The 22482-nt window shown below is 40.2% G+C and overlaps 1 long non-coding RNA gene across 1 annotated transcript; it reads right to left on the bottom strand.

Annotated features, from left to right (window-relative positions):
• Positions 1-499: 499 nt before the first annotated feature.
• On the bottom strand, positions 500-11403 carry LOC138369049 (uncharacterized). The gene is made up of 2 exons (XR_011229739.1): positions 11021-11403; positions 500-4781 (listed from the first exon to the last, which is right to left on the bottom strand). It is a non-coding gene; the product is annotated as an uncharacterized lncRNA (long non-coding RNA).
• Positions 11404-22482: the final 11079 nt, after the last annotated feature.

Below are 22482 nucleotides of genomic sequence, written 5' to 3'. Positions count from 1 at the left end.
ACGACGAAGTTCCGGTCCGTCCTGGACCAGTCACAATTCGATCAATACAAGGCTAAACGTGAACAAATGGGTATAAATTTGAAAAGTTTAAATTTAGAAATGGGTAATGGCCTAGGTAATTACCCATTGGGAAAATGGGAAATGGCCTGGGTAAATGTTGGTTTGGTAACAGTGTACACAATTCGAAGAGCAAATTACCGCATAGCATAACAGATGAAGGATCTCTTTATCCTTTGTTCATATGAATGGACATTCATATGAACAAAGAGGGATATAACATAAGAACAGGAGAACAAAGGTAACGGCATAAGGGCTATTGGCCAATACGAGGCAGCTCCTATCTATAACCACCCAATCCCACTCATATACTTGTCCAACCCGCGCTTGAAACAATCGAGGTACCCCACCTCCACCACGTTACGCGGCAATTGGTTCCACAAATCAACAACCCTGTTACTGAACCAGTATTTTCTGATAACGGAGGAATAAGACACCGACAGCATTGGGACCTATTTATTTAATTTTTTAGTAGTAACAAAATAATTAAATTTTTTCAGACCATGTTAATGAACAGGTAACTTGTATAATTTTACAACAGCATAAATACATGTATAACTTGGCTACAATGACTTAATAACATTAATATATATGCTTATATCCGGTAACTAAATAGAACATGGTCTGAAGAACGCGGAATCCTTATTAACTATTGGTACAAGTAAGGCAAACGTTTAACATAATTTTTTAAGTAGAATCGGGGCTTAAAGAGTAGCATATAGTGGCCTAACACATGACATAAATAATGTGGCAAATCCCAGACATAATGTGAAATGGTAAATTACTAGTAGCTGTAGAATACACCTATAGGACAAATTTAACAATACTCTTACAAGTGAGAGTAAGTAGCTGCGGACAGCGTAATACTTAGGGGCCGGCGCTGCACCCCCCGGTTGACCACCAATAAAGGACAAAGACATAGTACTGTGCATAGGGTTATATTGCCGCTGAACATTGGAAGGGGAGGAGGGTGGGAAAATTTTTTCTAAGACTTGTGAAGCGGAGCGAGGCTGGAACAAGAAAGAACGCATGACCCCTCCTCTGTGCTATATATAGGCCCCCCCGCGGCGCTCCGCGCGCTGCGGATCGCGCTGTGCAACTGTCTTCTCCTCCATCAGAAATTCCTCCGCATTCCTACATAATGCAGCGGTTATTTTCTGATAACGGAGGAATAAGACACCGACAGCATTGGGACCTATTTATTTAATTTTTTAGTAGTAACAAAATAATTAAATTTTTTCAGACCATGTTAATGAACAGGTAACTTGTATAATTTTACAACAGCATAAATACATGTATAACTTGGCTACAATGACTTAATAACATTAATATATATGCTTATATCCGGTAACTAAATAGAACATGGTCTGAAGAACGCGGAATCCTTATTAACTATTGGTACAAGTAAGGCAAACGTTTAACATAATTTTTTAAGTAGAATCGGGGCTTAAAGAGTAGCATATAGTGGCCTAACACATGACATAAATAATGTGGCAAATCCCAGACATAATGTGAAATGGTAAATTACTAGTAGCTGTAGAATACACCTATAGGACAAATTTAACAATACTCTTACAAGTGAGAGTAAGTAGCTGCGGACAGCGTAATACTTAGGGGCCGGCGCTGCACCCCCACTCGCAGAGCCAGCTGGCCGGACCCCCCCCCGAAGGGCGAGTGCCAGCTGTCCGCGGAATTGGTTTGGATTGATGTCCAAAAAGCTTGGGAAGGATGATGTGAGGAAAAAAGATGGGGCGATGAAATTCTTGGAAGAGGATTTGGATGTGGAGAGAGGAGGCTTGAAATTTCGGTGGCCCGTCCACCTTGGATTGGAGATGTTTTTTTTTTTTTTTTTTTTTTTTTTTTTTTTTTTTTTTTTTTTTTTTTCAGCAAAGCCTGTAGCTTAAGTTCTTCTTGGGCGGCAGGAGGCTAGTGGTGGGGCAGGGTGATGTCGTCCTGGTTCACTTGAGGTGGTCTGTCTGGCTTGGAGGAGGCGTCGTCCTTATTGAGGTGGTGAGAGGAAAGTTCACTGTTGCTTGTTGTTATCTTGACCACGAGGTATTCGCATGTACTTCCCAAATGACATCGGCGTTATTGGTGTTCCTGTCGGGTCTTCATCTTCTTCCAGGAAGGTCACTTGTTCCCTCTTGAAGTCGTATTTAGGGTCGACGTATTCACTCTCCAGAGCGCAGAGGTCAACATAATGTTCCACGGTCTCGTGGTGGACAAACACAGGGTAAGGAAAGCAGGTCTTGAGCTGGTTGATGATCCTGTTGCATTCTAAGGCAATGACCATTCTTGTGCTTCGATTGCTGTTGAAAGTGCCATCGTGAATGAGGTAAATCCATAGTAGGGCTTTTTCTTGCTTGATTTGCTTGGGTTTAGGTCGAAGTCTGGGGCCTCATATGTGACGGTCTCAGCCGAGGTAGATGGAAACAATGGTGATCCTAGGAACTTGGTTGGTTGGCCTGGTGTGGACGTCTGTGTAGCAGGAGCAGAAGCGTTGGGAAGCACTGGCAATAATGTAGCTTGGATATCGAAGCTTGCCGGCTGATTAGTTGTTGGGTTGGCAGTCACTGTTTATTTATTTCATCTAGTCGTACGTGGCAGTCCATGGAGACGGTGATGTGATCTCCGCAATTGAGGCACCGTTTGTTGGGTGTCCTTGACTGTAGCAGCAGTCAGAGCCGTGTTTTCTGGTGTTGATGGTACCAGGATCCTGGGTGGCGGTGTAGACACTCGTGTGGCTGACGAATATGTTTCGTTCAGCCAAGTAGCGACGGTTAGGAGTGATGATCAGGTTGTAGTTTCGTAGGGCGTCCTGGTGTTCTGGTGCAAACAGTTGCTCCAGAGCTTGCGCGCTTGAATAGAGGAGTACAGCGCCGTCAGCATCGTCACGGATGTCCAACGGGGCTGCATTCGTGATGTCGACGATTTTCCTTAGAAATTGGGGTCCGGTGTAGTATGTTTCTTCACGAAACCGGACCTTTATGCGGTAAATCATGGCTCTAATCGTTGCTGCCCAATGTTTACCCACCCGGCAGTGCTGGGTGCAGAGAGCCTGATCTAGGGTTTCGGTCGTCTGCTTTATTTTGTTTATTTTCGTGCCTTTTATCTGGCCGCTGAATGTTTTCAATGTGGAAGCGTGATGACATCTTGCCTGACATATGAGTGAAAAACGTCACGCCTCCATCGTCCGACGGCCTTAATTGTTTCCTGCACATGCCCGTTAATGTGACAGCTGCATGGCCCGTCCAATCCGTAAAGAATGTGGGGCGTAGTCATTGTGAGGGCGCAGGCCACGTAAGGGGCATCAGCGTGTAGGGCGTTGACTTCTCATCTGACGTTGGGGGCCGTGCCACCAGGAATGGCGTAGCCGAAAGTTCCGCGTCGCGGGGTATCATGGAGTTTTTCCTTGTCTGCGTCCACGTCCGTGCCCGTACACCCGTTACCTCTGCCATTAAAAAAACAGTCAGGAATTTCCAGTACTGAAAAAAGGTACAGAGTCGGGCGTACATGGCAGGTAAATGCTGCTAGGTAAGCAGCATCCTGGAAGTGACCAATGGAGCCCCGTCTGGTGCATGTGTATACAATGCGGGCGTCTTGATGTCTGCGTGTTGTGGGCGTATTACCTCGTGCATGCCTCGCGTGCTATGCCCCGCCACGCCAGGACATCCTCGTGTCGCCGTTATCGCTGTATCCCGCCCTTGCAGAGACTAGCCCAGTGAGGTTGACCCCAGGGCGGGTGAGTAGGACCTGCGTGTGCCAATCCGTGCCGTCCGTCGGGAGTGTTCATCGTGCGCGATCCTATGTTCTCCGTCCATGAGGTATTCCCCGATGGTCTGTAGTCGATGATTGATTGATGAAGATTAAGCCACCCAAGAGGTGGCACGGGCATGAATAGCCCGTAAGTGGTGGCCCTTTCGAGCCATTACCAGTATCAAAAGATGACACTGGAGATCTGTGGAGGCGCAACTGCACCCTGCGTGACGGGAGATGTCTCCCTTGTGAGTGTGTTAAGATGAAGATGAAGCCACCCAAAAGATGGCACGGGCATAAATAGCCCGTAAGTGGTGGCCATTTTAAGCCATTACCAGTATCAGGAGCTGATACTGTAGATCTGTGGAGGTGCGAATGCACCCTGCATGACGGGAGATGTCTCCCTTGTGAATGTGTTAAGATGAAGATGAAGCCACCCAAAAGGTGGCACAGGCATGAATAGCTCGTAAGTGGTGGCCATTTTAAGCCATTACCAGTATCAAGAGCTGATACTGGAGATCTGTGGAGGTACGAATGCACCCTGCATGACGGGAGATGTCTCCCTTGTGAATGTGTTAAGATGAAGATGAAGCCACCCAAAAGGTGGCACAGGCATGAATAGCTCGTAAGTGGTGTCCCTTTTGAGCCATCACCAGTATCAATAGATGATACTGGAGATCTGTGGAGGTGCGACTGCACCCTGCGTGATGGGAGATGTCTCCCGGACCAAATGGTGACCAGATGGAGGGTCTGTAGTCGTTCTAATGCGTGCTACGCGTGCTGTGCACCGCCACGCCGGGTCGTCCTCGTGGGCGTCGTCGTCGCTGTAGCCCGCCCTCGCGGAGGCTAGCCCCAACGCAGCTGAGTAGTTCCTTCATGCGCCCATCCGTGCAGTCCATCGAGAGTTCTTCGGGCGCAAAACCAATGTTCCCCGTCCATGTGTTGTTCCCCGATGGTCTGTAGTCGTTCTGGAAATATTACGGCAGTAAGGGTTGGCAGGGGTGAGCATGTGGCATAAGTAGGACAGTGTGGTAAAGCAGTGGGGTAATTAAACGCTCCGAAACCCGAACGAACCGGGCTCCTTGCTCCAAGCTGAAGACAACGTTGTACAGACCATATACACTGACGGAACACGCAAAGTATGTTAAATAGTAATAACGTAAAGAAGTGAAGCACGGATGTGGCAGTTAATCACAAAATGGTAAATATCACAGTTGTGGGACCGACCTTCACCTGAAGGCCACTGTTGGCGGGTTATCTGAAAAACAACGTATGGAAGTGAAAAAGTGTGTACTTCTATTATGATTAAGGCTAGAGTAATAATACCGGATAGAGTATAGTCAACTCCACAGGTCCAATGGATGCCGTCTTTCTGGGAGAGGACTAAGGGCGTGCTATCATGCTCACCCTTGGCGGCAGGAACTGAAGTAAAGAAGTGTGTGGGCTACCTTGAACCGACAGCACCGGGGACGTAGACTGCAACGCCGAATTGATCTTGAACAGATATTGGGAAAAGAACACTCTAGGGATAATTTAAGTGATGACAGACGGGTAACACTCCCCAGTCTAGGAGACCACGGGTAAGGCAGATTGCGACTAACGCAAGTTGTGGGTAAATGCCTATTATTACATATTAATGGTAAGCCCGATATTAGGCAGGGTACTGAAGCATGAACCTAGGGAAAAACAAATTCGTAGGATAGATGTGCAGTGGACCGCTGAATCAGATTGCGTCAGGTGGGAGCAGGCCGTTCCACGCCGCTCTGCTCGTCCCGAGGGGTGTGTGTTGACCCCTCCGCGATGATTCTGTGGACTGAGGGAATTCTGCGAAGAAAGGGAACTTGGAATTGCAATTAGTAAGATGGTTAAAACCAAAGGAGCAATGCATGCTCGGTCTTAAATGAGGCGAATAGGACACTGGGCAATATTAATAAAGGATTAGTAACTTGACGCCTGGAGTTGTTCTTCCGTTAATCTTGCAATGAAATTTGTGCCGTAGTTAGAATAAGCAGAACTGTATTTTGCGTCATACTATAGATGTAAATAAATTCCCTTGAACGTGTACAGCGTAGTAAATGGAAAAAAAAAAAAAAACTTGGGTAAATACTGGTTCGATAACATGGTTGGTAAAATTGTAGACCAATTACCACGAACGTAGTGGAGTATGGGACCTTCCAATGTTCCAAGCAGGGGAAGACATGTACTATAGTACATCATTAAATACGCATGAACGTGTAATATATCGCGAATAATGCATGAATATGTAAGAACAACCCATACCCCCAGAATGCAAAGGGGGGGGGGGGACCACATCAAGCTTGATATTACGTCAATGTTTTATCTGGTCGTTAGTCAGAATAAAGTGTGCTGTATAATGTCATACGAATTTTTCGGCGAAGCATGCCCGTGCCACCCCTTGGGTGACTTAAACCTTAACGACCAACCAACAACCATACTAATCTACTAATGGTACTAATGACTAATCTAACCGCAAATGGGCTGTATAAGAATACCATAAAGACTACCCCCAACAGTCTGTGGATAGTAGAACAAATTAATAAATGATAGGATAAGCATCCCAGACTGTTACAAGTAAGCGGATTAATGAATATTAAAAGGCATTAACATAACTAAGTACTTTTCATCTACGGGCTCCCCATGGCCCGTAACCCCCCGTTCCAGGCAGCGAATCTTTAACAACAATTAAGTACATTTTAATGTCAATAATAGTAATTCCCAATATCTAATGTATAGAAATAATTATAAAAACAAAATAGACTTAGAAAAACCTTCAAAATTATAGTTTTTAAATATGTTCTGGAAAAACCCAGTGACCGAATAATTATAAGGAAGGCAGAATTGTGAACAGTATTTAATTACAGGGATAATAATATAATCCATGTAACATAAGTAGAAGACAAATAGCGAAATGTCCAAATCCTTAAATAATTACTGTATATAAATATGTAGCGGAAAATAAGTTAATGAATATGTGAAGAGTAAATTAGTAAGAAATTAAGTGCCTTAGAGAAGACATGATTAAATTTGTAACGTGAAACCCAGCGACCGACAATAAAATTTTTCCCGCCCGACTGGCCGATAATTCCTAAGTAGGGAAAAACATGCGACTACAGAATTACCCGAAGGGAAACACTTAAAAGAAAATATACAATAATCCTAACATGAAAGCAGGAAGAAAACTTCCCTACTTCGCAGAAACAGAGAAAACATTTGATAAGTAACTCCGTGAATAAGAATTAAGTCAGTGAAGGGGGAAAAAAAAAAAAAAAGAATTAAAAGTGTGTAGACCGCTTGACCTGTAAGTTGTTTAGCTTGGATTCTAAAGAGTAAGAATAGACTTGACCTTAATTGTAATCCTATTGGGACGCGACAGGATGACCTCGCGCGCCAATGCTTCCGAGGACTGAAGATGGAGTATCTTGAGATACCCACTAAATAAAATTAACTGAGACAATTACATTGAAGTCCATCAAAAGTTGTCCTCCGCATGCGGCCCGACTAATGAATTGATTTACCTACTGCTATTAAGGATTTAATTAAGAAGCGTTAAGCGTATGATAAGTATAAGATTTGAGTAAAGAATAACCACTTAATGTGTAAACCACAGCTTGTAGTCTTAAAGCTGGAGATTAAAAAAACGTAATCTCGTCCGAAGGAAGTTAAATCATGACTGACATGCGTGCGTCCGGACGGCACTGACGCCATAAGTATGTGGATGGATAAATAATATAGGAAATATAAGGTCCAATGCAGCTGTTTCCATAATAAGTTGCTCTCCGAATGCGTGGTACGTTTAACGGCCCTGTGAATTTGCTGATTGTAGGTCAGCTGGAACGGCAGCAGTCGGAGGGTCGTCACCTGAAGAATAATAGATATTCATTTCTGGTGCGGTGAAAATGTTCCTTGCGTCTGTCCCGTAAGAATTTCGGAGCAGCAAATTATAAATTTTTTGTTACCGAGTCCGTTGCAATGATCTCCAGCTTCTGGGGTCGTTGTTGGTGGGGCTTCCTGCTACGCCGGCGGTCAAAATAATAATTCCGGGCTCAACCGGCAGACATAGGTCTGGCAATCCAATCACGAGGGGCGGCTGCATAATAAATTCCGGGCTCAACCGGCAGACATGTGACTTCTTCCCCATCGCCGTCTCTAGACGTAGGTCTGGCAATACATTAGCGAGGGCGTCTGCATAAGAATTCCGGGCTAAACCGGCAGACATTAGGTCAGGCAATCCAATAGCGAGGTCGGCTGCCTAATAATTCCGGGCTTAAACCGGCTGACATAGGTCTGGCAGTCCAATAGCGAGGGCAGCTGTATAATAATAATTCCGGGCTTAACCGGCAGACATTAGGTCTGGCAATCCAATAGCGAGGGCGTCTGCATAATAATTCCGGGCTTAACCGGCAGACATTAGGTCTGGCAAGCCAATAGCGAGGGCGGCTGCATAATAATTCCGGGCTTAACCGGCAGACATTAGGTCTGGCAAGCCAATAGCGAGGGCGGCTGCGTAATAATTCCGGGCTTAACCGGCAGACATTAGGTCTGGCAAGCCAATAGCGAGGGCGGCTGCATAATAATTCCGGGCTTAACCGGCAGACATTAGGTCTGGCAAGCCAATAGCGAGGGCGGCTGCATAATAATTCCGGGCTTAACCGGCAGACATTAGGTCTGGCAAGCCAATAGCGAGGGCGGCTGCATAAATAATAATTCCGGGCTCAACCGGCAGACATAGGTCTAGCAATCCAATAGCGTAGGCGGCTGCATAATAATTCCGGGCTCAACCGGCAGACATAGGTCTGGCAATACAACAGCGAGGGCGGCTGCATAATAATTCCGGGCTCTACCGGCAGACATAGGTCTGGCAATCCAATAGCGAGGGCAGCTGCATAATAATAATAATTCCGGGCTCAACCGGCAGACATAGGTCTGGCAATCCAATAGCGAGGGCAGCTTCATAATAATTCCGGGCTCAACCGGCAGACATAGGTCTGGCAATCCAATAGCGAGGGCAGCTTCATAATAATTCCGGGCTCAACCGGGCGGCCTATAGAATAATTTTTTAGGTAGCAAACAATAGCAAGGGCGGCTGAATAAGTGGAGAAACGTGCGACTACAGTGGATACCCACAGGGAGGCACCAAATAATGACTAAAATAAACCGGTCATGAAAACACCGATGTGTACCACCCTTCAACGAGGAAACAGAAAGAAAAAAAAACTGTTGAAATACTATGTTAAGGAGATAATGAGTCTATTGGGGGGAATTAATAAGAATTAAATGAGGATAATCCGCTTGACTTAAGGTCTTAAATTTAAGAAAGGCTTAACCCTAACTGTAATCCTATTAGCACGTGACTAGAAACTCGCGCGCCTAATTTAACGAGGACTGTTGAAGGAATAATGAATTCCCCCCTAGATGAATCGCACGAACTGGGAAATCTAACCAGCTTAATTATTTAGTACCGAATTAATACTCTAGATAAGTTATTTAGTGACGAGGAGGAAAATATAGGGGAAAACATAGTATCACATGATACACACAATCTTGTAGGAGAAAATCGTAACTGTGACCAACTGTTTGACTGCAGAGAGACGAACATTTTATAAGATTTATAAGTTCTAGTAGTACAGGATTTTGTAATGTAGCGTATTAATAGAGGTTTTTAAGTGTAATGATCGAGACCAAAACAGCCCAGTAATAATAGAGGCCACTGCAGACAAAATGAAGGAAATCTATTACCTCGAATCATGTGTTGTCCTCCGATGATGTCGGACAATTAACTTTATTTTACCTTTGTGAATAAAGTTTTATTAATAATGCGGAGTGAAAATTATGTATGATAATGTATGAAAGAATAACCTCTTAGCGCGTGCTTAACCGGAAGTCCTCGGATGTTGTCCGACAAATAACCTTAATTTACATTTGCGAATAAAGTTTTATTTATGAACGTGGAGTGAAAATTATGTATGAAAAAGTATTAAAGAATAACCTCCTAGTGCGTAAAACACCTCTTCTAATCGTATTGCTGGGAATTAAAACCTAATCTCTGACCCCGTAGGTTGTTAAGAACCCGACTGTGACCTGCTTGTGCCTGGAAGGCGAGGACTCCAGAATGTAAGAATGAAAAAGAGAAATAAGAAAAAATTAAAAAAGGGGGGCCACACAGCGGATTCCATCTTATGTTGCACTCCTTATTCGTGGTGCTTTTAACAGCCTTGTGACCTTTTTCCTGAATGTTGATCAGCTGTAACTACTGCAGATGTAGTGAATTCCCTGATAAATGAAAATTTTTGCCTCATGGCTTTCAAAAGGAACATTAGTTCCTGAGTGGTGATAATGGGACCTTCTCATCTGTCCAGTGAGAATTCCATAGCAGCAGAATATAATGTTGGTAACCGGGACTATGGCGATGATCTCCGCTAGGGTACTTCAGCAATTTTTTTTTTTGTTTTTTGGGCATAGCCGGCAGGCCAAGGACGGCAATCCCGTAGCTAGGTGAACTACATATAAAATTTTTTTTTTGTTTGGCTTAACCGTCTGACCAAGGTCTGGCAAACACGCACAAGGACAATTCATGCGGCGAAAGAGGCAGCATAGAAAAATTCCGGGCTTAACCGGCAGACAATAGTCTAAAATTCCAGCGCGAAGGAGGCGCTGGGAATGTTTGGCAACAAGAATGTCTGTATAGAATTTCCGGGCTTAACCGGCAGACAAAATGTCTGGCTCTCCAACACGTGGCTTGCCTCATAAAAAAAAAAAAATTTTTGATGGGCACTACCTGCCGACCGAAGTTCGGCGACCCAGCCGCAGTGATAGGCTGCATAAAATTATTTGGCCTAACCGGCAGACGATATGACTAGCAATCCACAGCTAGGAGCCACATAAAAGGATCCGGGCTTAACCGGCGGACAAAATTCCGGCAAAATAGCATCGATGAAACAGAATAAATATAAAATTCCCGGGCTTAACCGGCAGCCTATAAATCTGGCAAGCTAGCGGCTAGGGCAAGGCTGTATAAGAATTCCGTATTAATCGTCGTACAATAGTGCTGGGGCAGCCTAGAATGCCCTGCCTAGGCATGACCTAGCTGGAACGTCTACAGGCCGCGTTTGGATCGAACAGCGCTGGGCACACGCCGACACTTGGGAGGAACCTAGCTTTACATTTAGAACATAAGATATCACTTTACCTTGGTGAAAGTTGAGTACTGTGGACCGACACTAGGTTTTCAGCATGTGAGGTTGAAGTGCCCCCGGAGTTAAACTCAAACCAGGGTGGGGGCTGCGATCGAGGTAGCAGTCGTAGTTTCCATAGCTTCTAGAAGTCCCAAGGACACAAGAGTCCTATGTTATTCCTTTTTCTTACCAAGCGAAGCGTGTTTGTAGCGTTTGTGTTAAAAAATTTTTTCTAAGACTTGTGAAGCGGAGCGAGGCTGGAACAAGAAAGAACGCATGACCCCTCCTCTGTGCTATATATAGGCCCCCCCGCGGCGCTCCGCGCGCTGCGGATCGCGCTGTGCAACTGTCTTCTCCTCCATCAGAAATTCCTCCGCATTCCTACATAATGCAGCGGTTATTTACCAAAGTCTTTCCTAAATCTAAACTTATCCAATTTATACCCATTGTTTCGTGTTCTGTCTTGTGTTAATATTTTTAATACCCTATTAATATTCCCCCTGTTATGTCCATTCATCCACTTGTAAACCTCTATCATGTCACCCCTAACTCTTCGCCTTACCAGTGAATGCAACTTAAGCTTTGTTAATCTTTCTTCATATGAAAGATTTCTAATTTGGTGAATTCACTTAGTCATCCTACGCTGGACACGTTCAAGCGAATTTATATGCATTCTATAATACGGCGACTAAAACTGAACTGCATAATCTAAATGGGGCCTAAACAGAGCAAGATATAGCTTGAGAACCACACCAGGTGTCTTGTTACTAAGGCTTCGATTAATAAATCCCAGTGTCCTATTCGCCTTATTACGAACATTCATGCATTATTCCTTTTGTTTTAAATTCTTACTAATCATAACTCCTAGATCCCTTTCGCAATCCGACTTCGCAATCTCAACACCATCTAGCTCGTATCTTGTAACTCTATCATCATTACCTAGCCTCAGAACTTTACATTTATCAGCATTAAACTGCATTTGCCAATACTTTGACTATTTCAAAACCCTATCTAGATCAACTTGAAGTGATAGTGAGTCCTCCTCCAAATTTATTTCCCTACCGATTTTCGTATCATCGGCAAATTTGCAAATGTTGCTACTCAAACCTGAATTTAAATTATTTATATATATTATAAACAACAGAGGTCCCAGGACAGAGCCCTGAGGTACTCCACTAACAACATTATCCCACTCTGACTTAACCCCATTTATACTAACTCTCTGTTTCCTTTGGAATAGCCATGCCCTAATCAAACTTAATATAGCACCCCCAATACCATGAGCTTCTATTTTTTAATTAGTCTTTCATGTGGCACTGTATCAAAAGCTTTGCTAAAGTCAAGGTACACAACATCACAATCCTAATTATAATAATAATCATAATCATATGATTACGCGGCATAATCGTTTTAAATTAAAAGTTGTTCAATTTGCTTATAAATTTATTTATGAAATGGTTATAGAAAGGGCTGCAACTGGTCCAAGTTTCACCATCACACCCTAAACAGAAAAGGAGAAAAAAAATACACAACGAATTTTCAACATTTTCAAATAGTCTCAGGGAACACATGTGTCAACTAAAATCCTTTCTATAACACTCAGATATTAAATTTAGCACATAATAATGGATTGTAGTGATCAGTTTTATCAAAAAAGTGTTTAGTGCAATAATATAATTATTCAAAGTTACCCTTCCAAAAATATGCAATATATGATGTTTATAAATTTTTATAAAATCAGCAAATAAACTTTGGACTAAAATGTCTCCTAAATGCTGTAGAAGCACAAACTCTACATATAAGGTGTCATTTGCATGTAAATTGATTAATAAATGAAAGCTCTGAAGTACTTTGAAGTTGTAAATTACTTTCCTGAGTTAAATAAAGATCCAAGTTCGGCCACCTGTAGCTGAGCTTGACTTCGACTGATTTCATTCATAATTGGCAGCCTTGCAGATAGGCATACATTAAGAAAGGTGGGCAAGTTTCATGCAAATCCCTCGATAACAAACTAAAAAAAAAAATTGCAAAAAAAATAAAAAGAAAACAAAAAATATTTACATATATATATATATTGCACATTCATATTACAATTATTACAAGAGTGTATTCTTCTACAGCACATAGGAGACATTTTAGTTGACACATGTGTTCCCTGAGATTTTTTGAGAATGTTGAACATTCGTTGCATAATACGTTGTGTATTTTTTTCTCCTTTTCTGTTTAGAGTGTGATGGTGAAACTTGGACCAGTTGCAGCCCTTTCTATAACCATTTCATACATAAATTTATAAGCAAATTGAACAACTTTTATTTAACCAGAATATGCCCCCTTAATAGGGTATTAAAAGTATCAACGCATAATAAAACTCAAAACAATGAATATAAACTGGATAACTATATATATGGGAATGTTCTGGGTAAATACAGATTCGGTAACAGGACTGTCGATTTGTGGACCCTATTATCGCAAAACATAGGTGGATAATAATAGTAGTATTAAAAGTATCAACACAATACATAACACGAAACAATGAGTATAAATTGGATAAGATTAGATTTATAATAGACATGGGTAAATACTGATTCGGTAACAGAGTTGTTGATTTGTAGAACCAATTACCGCCCACTGTGGTAAAGGTGGGGTCCATCAATTGTTTCAAGAGAGGGATGGACATATATATGAGTGGGATTGGGTGGTTATAACTAGCAGTTGCTTTTTATGTGCCAATAGACCTTCTGCCGTCACCTTCTTATGTTCTTAACTGTTGCACCAACAGAATCTCATTCTTGCTCTAATGATCCATTTGTGAAGATGTGAGTGGTTGTTTGTGTTGAGATATTTTCCATCAAGTGCATGTTGATGTTGTCTCACAATCGACTACTATAACAAAATTTATCAGAGTACGGGCTATTGCGTGCTGTAGTGGCACAGTGATATATCCATTTATTTCAGATACTATTCAAAAACTCCATGTCACCAGACTTCACCTGATATGATTTAGCTCAAAAGGCGCCGAACCAACTCAGACCCTCACTTGCTTCCCAGTTCTTTCCTGGTCGTGCTGTTTGTTTACGCTCGTCCGTTGTTGTTACCAAGGCAAAGACTAATCCATTTGAGAAGAGTTACTTCTCTCCCCGCAAGATTCAGATGAGAGAGCAAAATACAATTCTAAAGTTCTCCACCGCCAAAATTTCCAAACTCTGGCGCAGGACTATGTCCTTGCATCGATATTTTATGTTGAAGAACCTCAAGAAACGGGTGGAGTTGGAGTTAACAAGAAACAGGTTAGAATATATGGAAGAATAATTTAACGGTAAGTTCTCCCCTTAGCTTCTTCCTCCTTCTGACCATATGGTTTGTTATAAAAAGGATCTAGGTTGTATGGGCCAATAGGCCTTCAACATTTACCTTCATTCTTATGTTCTTAACTAATGTAATAGCGGAGCCTTTGTTCCACAGTTTCATTAACTTTCATGACATTTATGAAACAAAATTAATGACATTCATAAACTATTGGGTCCATTACCTCCCAGCATCACCTGTAGCCAAGTCTGCAAATGGGTGTTGCAAATTAATGCAAATATGACAATGGGATTTGTTTCTCGAACAGTCAGTAATAAATCACCTAGTGCTATATTTTGCAGGCATACCGTGCTACATTTACATTATCCTGCACTGTTTTTGTCCCAATTGTATACAATTAATAAATTTTCTGGTATTCGTTGCGATTGCGCAGGCGGGTTGCGAAAGGGATCAGGGGTATATAAGAGATATAATTAGCAAGAATTTACAACCAAAAAATCAATACAAAAATATTAGTAAAAAGTCAAATAGGACACTAGGATTAATTAATCGTAGCCTTAGTAATAAGAAACCTGGTGTTGTTCTTCAGCTATATATTACTACTGTTAGGCCCCCTGTAGATTACGCAGTTCAGATCGTATCAACATACTATGGAATGGATTTTAATTTACAAGAACGTTACCAGCGTAGGATGACGAAGGTAATCTCGCAAATTAGAAATCTGCCATAGTAAAAAAGATTGACGAAGCTTAAATTACATTATATGGAAAGGCGAAGAATTAGGGTTGACATGATAGGGATGTACAAGTTGGCTAATGGACATAGCAAAGGGGTTATTAATAGGGTATTAAAAGTCTCAACACATGCAGACGAGGAGACACAAAAAATTTGTTGAAATATGTTGACTGAACCTCACACTAGAAAGTGACGGAACGACGAAGTTCCGGTCCGTCCTGGACCAGTCACAATTCGATCAACACAAGGCTAAACATGAACAAATGGGTATAAATTTGAAAAGTTTAAATTTAGAAATGGGTAATGGCCTGGGTAATTACCCAATGGGAAATGGCCTGGGTAAATGTTGGTTTGGTAACAGTGTACACAATTCGAAGAGCAAATTACCGCATAGAATAACAGTTGAAGGATCTCTTGATCATTTGTTCATATGAATGGACATTCATATGAACAAAGAGGGATATAACATGAGAACAAAGGTAACGGCATAAGGCCTATTAGCCCATACAAGGCAGCTCCTATCTATAACCACCCAATCCCACTCATATACTTGTCCAACCCGCGCTTGAAACAATCGAGGGACCCCACCTCCACCACGTTACGTGGCAATTGGTTCCACAAATCAACAACCCTGTTACTGAACCAGTATTTACCAAAGTCTTTCCTAAATCTAAACTTGTCCAATTTATACCCATTGTTTCGTGTTCTGTTTTGTGTTAAAATTTTTAATACCCTATTAATATTCCCCCTGTTATGTCCATTCATCCACTTGTAAACCTCTATCATGTCACCCCCTAACTCTTCGCCTTACCAGTGAATGCAACTTAAGCTTTGTTAATCTTTCAACATATGAAAGATTTCTAATTTGGTGAATTAACTTAGTCATCCTACGCTGGACACGTTCAAGCGAATTTATATGCATTCTATAATACGGCGACTAAAACTGAACTGCATAATCTAAATGGGGCCTAACCAGAGCAAGATATAGCTTGAGAACCACACCAGGTGTCTTGTTACTAACGCTTCGATTAATAAATCCCAGTGTCCTATTCGCCTTATTACGAACATTCATGCATTGATCCTTTTGTTTTAAATTCTTACTAATCATAACTCCTAGATCCCTTTCGCAATCCGACTTCGCAATCTCAACACCATCTAGCTCGTATCTTGTAACAATATCATCATTACCTAGCCTCAGAACTTTACATTTATCAGCATTAAACTGCATTTGCCAATACTTTGACTATTTCAAAACCCTATCTAGATCAACTTGAAGTGATAGTGAGTCCTCCGAATTAATTTCCCTACCGATTTTCGTATCATCGGCAAATTTGCAAATGTTGCTACTCAGACCTGAATTTAAATCATTTATATATATTATAAACAACAGAGGTCCCAGGACAGAGCCCTGTGGTACTCCACTAACAACATTATCCCACTCTGACTTAACCCCATTTATACTAACTCTCTGTTTCCTTTGGAATAGCCGTTCCCTAATCAAACTTAATATATCACCCCCAATACCATGAGCTTCTATTTTTTAATTAGTCTTTCATGTGGCACTGTATCAAAAGCTTTGCTAAAGTCAAGGTACACAACATCACAATCCTAATTATAATAATAATCATAATCATATGATTACGCGGCATAATCGTTTTAAATTAAAAGTTGTTCAATTTGCTTATAAATTTATTTATGAAATGGTTATAGAAAGGGCTGCAACTGGTCCAAGTTTCACCATCACACCCTAAACAGAAAAGGAGAAAAAAAATACACAACGAATTTTCAACATTTGCAAATAGTCTCAGGGAACACATGTGTCAACTAAAATCCTTTCTATAACACTCAGATATTAAATTTAGCACATAATAATGGATTGTAGTGATCAGTTTTATCAAAAAAGTGTTTAGTGCAATAATATAATTATTCAAAGTTACCCTTCCAAAAATATGCAATATATGATGTTTATAAATTTTTATAAAATCAGCAAATAAACTTTGGACTAAAATGTCTCCTAAATGCTGTAGAAGCACAAACTCTACATATAAGGTGTCATTTGCATGTAAATTGATTAATAAATGAAAGCTCTGAAGTACTTTGAAGTTGTAAATTACTTTCCTGAGTAAAATAAAGATCCAAGTTCGGCCACCTGTAGCTGAGCTTGACTTCGACAGATTTCATTCATAATTGGCACCCTTGCAGATAGGCATACATTAAGAAAGGTGGGCAAGTTTCATGCAAATCCCTCGATAACAAACTAAAAAAAAAAATTGCAAAAAAAATAAAAAGAAAAAAAAAATTATTTACATATATATTGTGGGAAATTTTTACCCACCATATCTAATAATCATCTAAGAAATGTATAATTTCTATATCATATCTAAATCATATCAAAATCATATCTAAATCGTATCAAAATCATATTAGAATCATGAAAGATTCATTATATAGCTTGATCCTGGATGACAATGGCACCATGAACACGTACGCAACAGGGGCCCTTTTGATGCCTACGTGACTTTGTACATGATCTCTCAAGGATCCAGAATCTTCTAGAAGGATTTGTTAATTAAAAAACTATTGGAACATTGATTCAACATCCGGTAGGATTAAAAATCGAATCCTTAATAAGATTCAGTGGTACTTTCAAATACTACTTATAATCTTTAAATCTTATATCTAATTATATTATAATCACATCTTATCTTAATCATAAGTCTAGACTGTAAAAATAATCAATCAATATTCATTGAAAGTTACCTCTCAAGGGAGAGGGAGGGGCATCTCGGGGGCGAGAAGCGCCCACGACGATGCCTCGCGGCACTCCGCGTTTGTTTACAAATGAGTGAACAAGTGACTGATCCTTAGCGAACATTACCAGCTCAAGGACACCTTATCTAATATTTTTTATCGCCAGTGAATACTCTCTAGAACTGGGGGAGTACCTGGACAATATCTACAAGGAAAATCCTGGAACATTACATAAAATAAGAGTGTAGTGGAGATCACAGTGACGCGGTTTCCACCACCTTCATTCCTATTCTTTATCAAATATCATTCTTCTGCAACGCAGTTAAAGAAAAATTCACGTAGCAACGCTACCAGATCATCATACAGCAACGCTGTAGCAAAATATCGTGCCTAAACTCAACAAGAGAGTTAATCAGTCTGGCAAACTTGTCAGACAGGCACCCCGACTGGCAGAGAAGTATATTGAGGGTTATTTGGTGTATGATTGGCCAATTGTATGCTTGTGTAACTTTAATATCCTATAAATCTGTCTGTTGGTTAAAAAGCGAGGCTAAGCCTCACATATCAGTAAGTTTATTAAAATTGTAGTGTAGCTGTGAATCTTATCCAAGCACTGAACCTCATGAGTGTCCATTCTGTCAGAAAAGAATTCAGCCTCAATAAGTAAAAAACTCACAAGTGTCCACAGTGTTGGAAGAGATTCAGTCAAGCTAACTGTATAAATTGAATATGTCTGCATATATATTTGAATATATAAATTAAGTTATCAATTGCTTGCTTAGTTAATTTTTAAGTTATCATATAAGTTCATTTAATTGAATATAATTTCTAGTACTTACTTAATAGTATTAAGACTACATTTAAGGTCATTTATTATACTTTTACAATTTAATTTGTTGTTTATAGTATAAGTACATATTGGCTGTTAAGTTATGGTGCTAGGTTAGACTATGTATGTTTAAATCCCTGATTTAAACAGAGCCAGTGTTCAGTCAGATAACTGAATTTATCAAATCTTATCCTTGTATAAAATACAAGCTGATGTGAGATCCCTGTCTACAGGTGGACTGGAACTTCTATCAACATAGTCATTCACCCCACCTGTCCCTTACAGCCCACAGTTTGTCATTAGGAAAAGAGGATCTAGGATTTACAACCCTAGCTAGAGATTTTAGTTGAATTAATTTGCAGACAGTAAATTTTTAATTTAGTTCAGTACAAGTCCCTGGTAGTCTCCTCTTATATCAATCCCAGCAGGTTTTTCCCACATTTATGGTCCTTCGAACCTAGATAATAATGGTCCTTTGTACCTAGATATTTATGATCATTCGTTTACCGAATATTTCAATGCCAAATACATAAGAAACTTCTTGATTTTGCATTGGAATAATTCTTACATATTCTAGCCTAACCTGGCTATCAGCCAATATTTATCATAGCTATATATCTAAGTAAACAAATAGTTTGCAGTGGCTTAAGCCACCATATCCATTATCTAGTAAACATTCATAGCATACTGATATTGTTTTGTGTTAAGAAACCACAGTACTTAATTATATCAGTGTCAAAGACACTGCATCTTAATCATAAAATACCATTATCTACCTCATTGTGGTAACATTACATGTATATTTAAGTGTACTATCTAGCATTATCTCTAATCTACTGATTTTCAGAGCTGCTCATTACATAATATTCTTTAAAAAAGTGTTATCATCACTGTAAGAGCATTCCTTACAATCTAACCATAATCAACTATATCATACCCTATTCCAGGTAAAACCAGTAGACATTCTACTGTATTTTATCTAACAATTATTATGGTAACAGATTTTGTAATAATTTTGCAAAAATAGTGCCATTTACTATTTTTAAAAAATTATTACAAGATTTACCAACTTGGTGCATTCGTGCATTCGGGTCACAAATCAAATTATTACAATACTTTTGATAATTGAACACCTGCTACAACCAGATTCCAGGGAGGAAATGAAGGACGATCTTTGGAATCATTACCTAAGTAGACAGGAAAGCTCATTTATCAAAATACATTAACATCATACATATTTATCAGAAAAAAAGAGAAAAATCTCGGAATCTCCGAAACTCGGAAAAGGTCAAAATGACTAACAGTATTTCACCAGCAACTGAAACAGAAAAGAAAAGGACACAAAGTGTCTAAAAACTTACTTGAATCTACAGCCTAAAGACCATTTAAATCAGGTGATAGACAAATGTCATCATCACTTGGCTACAATAGTCTACAATTGGGGATTAAGACCAATCTTAATCTCACATCACAATCTGAAAGGCTAACAGCCCATTGACAATGTCAATACAAATATTATCATCCATCTAAGATAACTATCTTAATCCAAGAAGAAAGTCTTGATCACTTAATTTCATGCTTTCACTGGAGTGAAAGCAGCCTCAGAAAATCTGAAGTTAATCAAGCATCTCAAAGAGACTTACTTAATAGAAAAGGCAAAGCCGAGAAAAAAGCAAAAGCAAAATGCTTCATCACATCATGAATAATGTAGATACACATTATTACAGATACAATTCATCCTTTAAGGAAATCCTTGGAGGAGTACAAGTGTTACATGCTTGTATAACCTACTTCCATGTAATTGCTTACCTACAAGTGTTACATACTTGTAACAACATCTTATCACAAAGCCAAATCTTTGATGGACTTCGAGCTTACGTACAAAGATTACGAAGCCGAGGAAAACTTAGATCTCAAGAAAAAATCCACAAAGGTGAATCCACGGACAAAAGCAAAAATGTCCAGAATGGCAGTCAAAAATCAAGGCAACAAAACTCCTCTTCTGCAAAGTGGAAACAGAATAATGTTGGCTCTTATGCTATATCCCCCACAGTTAACAGAACTGTAGGAAACCAAGCTCCTAAGACAGATAAGACAAAAGGAGCTACAAGTGCCCCAAAATGTTTATTCTGTCAAGAAGCACATACCATTTATCAATGCACAGTTTATGTAGGCCGTGCCAGTCGAATCGATCGACTGAAATCTCTGAACAGGTGCATCCGTTGTCTACGGAAGCACGATACTAGTGAGTGTATCACTCAATTGCAGAACTGCCAATATTGTCATAAAAGTGTACATCACACAGCACTCTGTGGTGATATTAACACTCAATCCAGATCACAGACTTCCAATAATCAACCTGCATCTCAGGCAAAGCCCAAAGATGATAATACCACAACAGCCGTACAATTCTGTACAGTAATGAGCAATGTCAACGACTTGGATACAGAAATTGTTACAGCAGCCATATTGCCTACTGCACAGCTAGAACTATGCAATCAAGGAATTTGTATTCCAACTAGAGGCTTTTTTGATCAAGGGTCACAGAAAACCTTTATCAGTAAAAAGATGGCAGAAGATTTACAACTTAAATCTTCAAAGCAAGTATCTACATCCATATCAGGGTTTTTTACTAATTCTGGTCGTAGAACCTTTCCAGTAGTAAAACTCAATGTCTGTCTAGGTACATCCCAAAGGACAGTAGAAGCCATAGTAGTTGATAAAATTCCTACTGAAATGGAAGTGACTGGTCTGACAGCAACAATTAAATTCCTAAAAGAAAAGGGAATACAATTAGCAGATCCTCTGCTTGATTCTGACTACATAGGAGATATCGGAATCCTGATTGGAGCTGACTACTATCATCGATTCATTCTGGGATCAGAAGAATCTATGGGTATGAATATACTCAAATCAGCAGGAGGCATATTGATGACAGGACCTATACTAGATCTTGAACCTTCAACTCCTGAAAAATCACATCATACAGAAACTGTAATAGTGGCATGACTAGGCAAAGAACAGTCACCACTTAAAATCCCCCACATGATTGATGATGGATTGGAATCTGTACCTCAATTGTGGGAACTTGATGCCATAGGAATAATTCCTGAACAACCAAGTCCTGATGATGTCTGTGCATATAATCAATACTTAGAAACTGTACAGTACCATGATGGACAGTACTGGGTAAGGCTACCATGGAAAATCAACCATAAAACCTTACCTACCAATTATCACATGGCTTATAGTCAATTTAAAGCACAACTAGCAAAGCTAAGAAAAAGGCCTGAGCATTTAAAACTCTATCATGAGATTATTGCTCAACAATTAAAGAATAAATTCATCGAAGTCGTGAAAGATGACAATAAGCAAATAGGCCATTTTTTACCACACATGGCTGTAATGAGAGAATCAAAAACGACTCCTTTACGGATAGTTTTTAATTGTAGCTCTAAATCTGGACCCCAAGGAACCAGTCTAAATGATTGTTTGCAAACAGGTCCAAGTCTAACTCAGAAATTGTATGACATACTGTTGAAGTTTAGACTTAACAAATATGCGTATTCAGCAGATATAAGTAAGGCCTTTCTAAGAGTTGGCTTACAAGAAGAAGATAGAGACTTCACTAAGTTTCTATGGGTAGAGAACCCAGAAGATGTCAATAGTCCTGTAGTGACTTTCAGATTCTCTTCAGTTCTTTTCGGCGCGACAAGCAGTCCATTTCTGTTGCAAGCAACTCTAGATACTCATCTGAAGAAATCATCAAGGCCCTGTAAGACTGAAATCAGTCAAAATCTATATGTAGATAATTTTCAAGGGACAGTTAACAGTACTACTGAACTGTTACAGTTA

The sequence above is a fragment of the Procambarus clarkii genome, chromosome 26, assembly GCF_040958095.1.
Source record: "Procambarus clarkii isolate CNS0578487 chromosome 26, FALCON_Pclarkii_2.0, whole genome shotgun sequence".
Taxonomy (NCBI): Eukaryota; Metazoa; Arthropoda; class Malacostraca; order Decapoda; family Cambaridae; genus Procambarus; species Procambarus clarkii.
This window is presented reverse-complemented; position numbering and strand designations above follow the sequence as displayed.